The sequence below is a fragment of the Rhinopithecus bieti genome, unplaced genomic scaffold, assembly GCF_001698545.2.
Source record: "Rhinopithecus bieti isolate Rb0 unplaced genomic scaffold, ASM169854v2 scaffold_12049, whole genome shotgun sequence".
In the NCBI taxonomy this organism is placed as follows: domain Eukaryota; kingdom Metazoa; phylum Chordata; class Mammalia; order Primates; family Cercopithecidae; genus Rhinopithecus; species Rhinopithecus bieti.
Genome location: NW_016807278.1, coordinates 2,104,830 through 2,111,825, shown reverse-complemented (window position 1 = coordinate 2,111,825; position 6,996 = coordinate 2,104,830).

The window sequence follows — 6,996 nt, the reverse complement described above, 5'->3', positions numbered from 1 at the left end:
CCTCCTTTGCTCTAACTACAGAGCTGTGCTTAACCATCCACCAGCATCTGCATTTCTTTGCCAGATGGCTTTCTCCTGCTGTGCCTGCTTTGCTTGCCTTGTGATATGGTTTGGCTCTGTGTTCCTACTGAAATCTCACCTTGACTTGTAATAATCCGCATGTGTCAATGGCTGGACCAGGTGGAGATAATCAAATCATGGGGGTGGTTTCCCCCATACTGTTTTCATGATAGCGAGTGAGTTCTCACCAGAGCTCTGATGGTTTTATAAGGGGCTTCTCCCTTTGCTCAGCTCTCATTCTTCTCCTTCCTGCTGCCACGTGAAGAAGGACATGTTTGTTTCCCCTTCTGCCATGATTGTAAGTTTCCTAAGGTCTCCCAAGTCCTGTGGAACTGTGAGTCAATTAAATCTCTTTCTTTTTTAAATTACCCAGTCTCAGGTAGTTCTTTATAGCAGTGTGAAAACGGACTAATACACCTTGCATCCAGCAAAAGGTAATTCTCAGGAAACTAACACACACCCCAGAAACCCTCAACCAATGGTGGTTAATAGCTCTTGGGTAGCAAGTATTATTAATAGCATATTTCATGAACCTGAGGTATTTTGAGTATAAACAAGTGTTACAAGTAGAGGAAAGGATCCTACTAGTGTGTAAAATAAGAAGTATGAGCTTGGATTGAGGTGTTCTCGTTGGTTGCCTCAGTGGATGATGATGATTAGGGTAGAAACTAATCATTGTTGGGAGCTGGTGTATAACATACCTCTGCCCCTTTGCTTCCCAGGTAAAATGACTCTGTGGTGCAAGTTCTAACCTGGCTCCCAGAGTTACTCAGTGGCCTTGAGCTTTGATGACTCCCAGGGGTAATTTGCCTGATAATGATCCTTTATTGGCTGCCTTCCCTTCCCAGTTTCCCTTCCCTATTCTACTCCTGGTATTTCCTGGGATCACTTCCTAAGTAAAATTCTACAGTTAAAACTGTATTTGAAATTGGAATGCTTCATACATTGCTGGTGGAAATGTAAAATGGTGCAGCTGCTTTGAAAAATAGTTTGGCAGGTTCCCAAAATGTTAAATATGGAACTACCATATGACCCAACATTTCCACTAGGTATCTATACCTGAAAGAATTGAAAACATATGTCCACACAAAAACCTGTACATAAATATTTAGAGCAGCATAATCCATAATAGTAAAAAAGTGGAAACCACCCAAATGTCCATCAAATGGTGAATGAATAAGCTAAATGTGGTACATCCATACAATGGAATAGTATTCAGCCATAAAAAGGAATGAAGTGCTGATATGTGCTACAACATGGATGAACTTTGAAACCATTATGCTAGATGAATGAAGCTAGTCACAAAGGGCCACATATTGCATGATTCCATTGATATGAAAGTCCAGAATAGGGAAATCTATAGAGATGGAAAGTATATTTGCGATTGCTAGTGGTCAGGGGAAGAGGAGAATGGGACTAGCTGCTAATGTGTATGAGGTTTCTTTACATGGTGATGAAAGTGTTCTAAAATCGTGGTGATGGTTGCACAACTCTTAATATACTAAAAATCAACACATTATACACTTTGAAGGGGTAAATTATATGGTATGTGAGTTATAGCTCATAAAGCTTTTAAATTTTTTTTTTTTTTTTTTTTTTTTTTTTTTTGAGACAGAGTCTCACTGTGTCTCCCAGGCTGGAGTGCAATGGCACGATCTCAGCTCACTGCCACCTCCACCTCCCAGGTTCAAGTGATTCTCCTGCTGCAGCCTCCTAAGTAGCTGGGATTACAGATGCCCACCACCACACCTGGCTAATTTTTTGTATTTTTAGTAGACATGGGGTTCCACCATGTCGGCTAGGCTGGTCTCAAACTCCTGACCTCAAGTGATCTGCCTGCCTCAGCCTCGAAAAGTGCTGGGATTACAGGCATAAGCCACTGTGCCCGGCCAGCTTTTAAATTTTTTTAAAGACCTTGTCTCAAGGTTCACTTCTTGGGAAACCTAAACTAGGATTCCCTAGAACCTAGAATTGTGACTAGCACATAGTAGGTGTTTAATCGACGTGGAAATACATGTTGAATGACTGACTGAATATTGAACAACAGCAAACTCAGGTTTAATATGTCACACACACACAACTGCTAATAGAACCATACCTCCATTCCCATAAGCCAGGCCTCAACTGCCACCTCATTCTCTACTGGAAACATCAAGTCTGCAGGCATGTCTGTTTGGAATTATGTTAGCTTGCGAAAGGAGTGGAGTGGTGTGTTTGTGTGTTAGTGAGATGCTGAGGGAGGGAAAGGGATGTGTGTGCTGTGTATGGGGTTGGGGATGTGTGTGTGTGATGTGTGTGTAGTATGTGTGGTGTGAATGTTGTGTGTGTATATATGTGTAGTGTGTGTATATGTGTGCAGTGTGGTGTGTGTGTGCGCGTATGTGTAGAGTGTGTATATACAGTGTGTATGGTGTGTATATATGATGCTGTACATATGCACGTGTGGTGTATATATGTATGTGGTGTATGTGTGGTGTGTGTGTGTATTCATGTAGTGTGTTTATATGTGTGTGGTATGGGGCTCCTGCAGCAGGTCACTGTCACTCTGCAGGGTGTCCCCACCCACAGGGGTTTGGCCAACTTCCTCAGTCGTCCATTGATTGGCCAGTCCCATCTTTCGGGGTTCAAAGGCTGAGAAGAGAAAATGGAGCCCGACTCTGAACAGGTTTAGAGCAGAGGACACCCCTCACCCATGATCCAACATGCCAGACCCTTTCTCATCTGTTAGCAAGAAAGCCAGTCCTTGAGGGACTTAGAACACTCCAGTCACCATTAGAATGTGCTTCCCAACATCTGTCACTCAACATCTCCCTCAACTGAGCGAGGCTGTCAGGTCCCTGCCCCCATCCTCTACCCCTACCCGCCATGGCCTAGCTGAGCTCCAAGGGTGAAGACCACGTGGCCCCATGTATGCCCTGCGAGGCTGTATGTGGGGTGAGGAGTGCACTGGTGAGCAGGGTGTGAGCCCTGGGCCTGTAGAGGCCCCGTAAGGTGCAGAGCAGTCTCCTTCCCACCTTGGCCCCGGTCTCCTCGGAGTGTGGTGAGGCACGGGGCTGGCCGTCTGCTGACATTCTGAGTCCTTCCAATAGGGTACATACTCTGCCCTTCCCCATGAGGGGGTAGCCATCAGGACTGCCCCTCTTCCTCAAACCTGGCAGTTCCAGGGGTGCCCTTTGCCCCAGGCCTGGCCTGGCCAGCTGCCCCCTCCATTCTGCAGGGCCATGTGGACTCCCTCTAGCTGTCCCTGGTCCAGGCGCTCAGTGGCAGAACTGTAAATCCTCTAGGCTGGCTCCAGACTCTACCTGCCTGGGCACCTGCTTCAGAGGACGGGCCTGCCTTTCCCACCCCTGGCAGATGGCCCCTGCACCTTGGGATCTGCAAGAAGGAAAAGCAGCACCAAGCGTCCCCTGACTGGGCCTCCCTTGGCCCTGGCCTGCTTCCCTCAGACCCCTCCCCAGGCAGCGTGCCCCCCGCCTACCTCTGGGCAGCACTGGCTCTTGGCCCCAGCCCATCCCAGTGCTCATTCGTACAGTTAAGTCAGACGTCACTCCACAAATATTTTTGGCCTCGCTGCTCTGAGCCAGGCACTGTGCCAGGCCCTGGGGATACCAAGATGAATGAGGAAGCTAGAGGGTACTGCCCACAAGGACTTGGGAGAGGAATGTAAGTAACACAGAACGCAATGTAGTAAAAGCAAGGGCATTGTTCATAAAACAGAGCTAACCACGTGCAGGCACTGCTGTAAGCACCTTATGTACATTAGGTCATGTAGTTGCGCAGCTCTATGGTGCAGGTCTCATTATAAATACAGAAGCTGAGGCTCAGAGAGGTGAGGACATTTGTCCAAGGCCACCCAGCTACTACAGGGTTGAGGTAGGATTCAAACCCAGGCTGTCCAGCTGTCCAGCTCGAGCCTAGCATTTATTTATTTATTTATTTGAGACTGAGTCTCACTCTATCACCCAGGCTGGAGTGCAGTGGCGCTATCTTGACTCACTGCAACCTCTGCCTCCTGGGTTCAAGTGTTTCTCATGCCTCAGCCTCCAGAGTAGCTGGGATTACAGGCATGCACCACCACACCTGGCTAGTTATTGTATTTTTCAGTAGAGGCAGGGTTTCACCATGTTGGCCAGGCTGGTCTCAAACTCCTGACCTCAAGTGATCTGCCTGTTGAGCCTAGCTTTTAAACAACGTTAGATTGCTTCCAGATGAACCCAGGAGGAAGAAGCTCAGAGGGCATCTCAGCTACCTGGAGAGGTCATGAGGGATCGCCAGGCGGCTGGCTTTCTCTTCCCAGAGACATTGAACTGATTTAAATATGGCTGTAAACACAGTGAGCTGGCAGGGGCCTTGGGGCCTCACAGTATTGAGCCCTTAATGATGTAAAGCCCTTCCAGGTACTAAAGAGCGGCAATGTTGGCCCTTGGCATGGGAGGGCAGGGAAGGAGGAGGGCCATAGTGCCAAAAATCTGTAACCACAAGACATCGTGTCTTTAAAAAAAAATTTTTTTTTTTTTTTTTTTTTGAGATGGAGTCTCGCTTTGTCACCCGGGCTGGAGTGCAGTGGCCGGATCTCAGCTCACGGCAAGCTCCGCCTCCTGGGTTTACGCCATTCTCCTGCCTCAGCCTCCCGAGTAGCTGGGATTACAGGCGTCACCACCTCGCCCGGCTAGTTTTTTGTATTTTTTAGTAGAAACAGGGTTTCACCATGTTAGCCAGGATGGTCTCAATCTCCTGACCTCGAGATCCGCCTGTCTCGGCCTCCCAAAGTGCTGGGATTACAGGCTTGAGCCACCGCGCCCGGCAAAAAAATTTTTTTTCAGAGACAGGATCTTGCTCTGTTGCCCAGGTTGGAATGCAGTGGCACAGGCCTGGCCCACTGCAGCCTCAAACTCCTGGACTTAAGCTGTCCTTCCACCTCAGCCTCCCAAGTAGCTGGGACTACAGGTGTGTGCCACCATGCCAGTCTAATTTTTTAATTTTTTGCAGAGGTGGAGTCTTGCTATGTTGCCCAGGCTGGTCTTGAACTCCGGGCTCAAGCAATCCTTCCCCCTCAGCCTGCCAAAGTGCTGGGATGACAGGAGTGAGCCACTACTCCTGGCTAAGACACCCTGTCTTTGGCACCAATATCACCACATGAACAGAGGGCAGTCCTGGGGGTCCTAATGAGGCCTCTCCCCCATTTGTTTTATTCATTCCATTACACTCTATACTTTCTTGATCATAACTCGCCACACTTACTTCATTGCCTGTCTATCTCCTAAGTCTCCAAGTTCTCCGGGAGCAGGGGCTGTGTGTGTATTAACCAAGGTCGTGTCCCCTGCAACTAGTACCATGCTTGGCATAGAAGATAATGACTTAATGAAGCTGCCGAATGAATGGATGGATGGGTGAAGAATGGACGAATAGATGAACGTGAGCCTTCCAATCACCCTGGGAAGTGGAGTAGGTATTATTATTCCCATGTAATGGGCCCTGGGCAGTGACATGGCAGAGCTATGGGACCAGATCCCTGTTCTGATTCTAGTCCAGGAAACATCGTTGGGTCACTCTGGGGGCAGGTCCCTACCGTCATAGGAACCAGTGAAGGCCCAAACAAAGTTGGGGGTGGAGACCTCTCACTATGACAGCTCCCACTTTCCTTCCCTTTCGCCTCCTCCCTCTGCTGGGTCCTCCAGGAGGCCGTAGTCCCTTTCCCTGGCCTGGCCCATCACTGTGTGCTTGAAACCCATAGTAGTGGAGCAGACAAATGGCCTGGGGGACACAAATGTGGGTTGTTTTTTGTTTTTTAGAGATGGAGTTTCGCTCTGTTGCCCAGGTTGGAGTGCAGTGGTGTGGTTTCAGCTCACTGCAACCTCTGCCTCCTGGGTTCAAGGGATTCTCCTGCCTCAGCCTCCCAAGTAGCTGGGATTACAGGTGCCTGCCACCACGCCCTGCTAATTTTTTGTATTTTTAGTGGAGATGAGGTGTCACCATGTTGGCCAGGCTAGTCTTGAACTCCTGACCTCGTGATCCGCCTGCCTGGGCCTCCAAAAGTGCTGGGATTACAGGCATGAGGCACTACACCTGGCCCTGTTTTTTGTTTTGAGAGAGGTTCTCACTCTGTCATCCAGGCTGCAGTGCAGTGGCGCAATCATGGCTCACGGCAGCCTCGACCTCCCAGGCTCAAGTGATCCTCTCACCTCAGCCTCTGGCATAACCAGGACTATTTTTGTAGAGGTGGGGTCTTGCTGTGTTTCCCAGGCTAGTCTGGAGCTCCTGGGCTCAAGCAATCCTCCCACCTCGACCTCCCAAAGTGCTGGGAGTACAGGCATGAGCCATCAAACCTGGCCAGGGCACGAATGTTAACATGTGTCCCCAGGACCATGGTGATACCCGGGAAAAATCCTCCTACATCTACATAAGCATCCTCACTACAAACTCTCAGAGAGCTCCCAGAACTCTCCGGGAACAATGTTGCATCCATTCATTCAACACATATTTATCAAGGGCCTACTGTGTATCATGCAGGATTTAGGCACCAGGAACCCAGATCTGCCCTCAAGGAGCTCTAGTGCAGCAGGGGAGATAAAGAAGAAAGCAGGCAGCCACACACTAGGGAGAGCCAAGTCACGGGGGAGACCAGTGGCTGACTCTTAGGGGTGGACTGAAGACTGCAGGGTGAAATTATCCCTTTGAGGGGCCCAGACACCGAGCTGAGAAATGGCACAATTGCTAGAGAGAGAATTACAAGAAAAGCTGAGCCGCAGACGCAAACATGTGAGACAGAGAGGGGCAGGAGAAGAAGCCAGGTTGGCAGGAGTAGGGGGGTAATAATCCCAGTTCTAACTGCTTCTACACAGAAAAACTCATTCAATCTTCACAACGAGTCTATGAGGCAGGTAATCTTAAAATGCCGATTTCATAGGTGAGAAAACCATGGCACGGAGGGGTTCA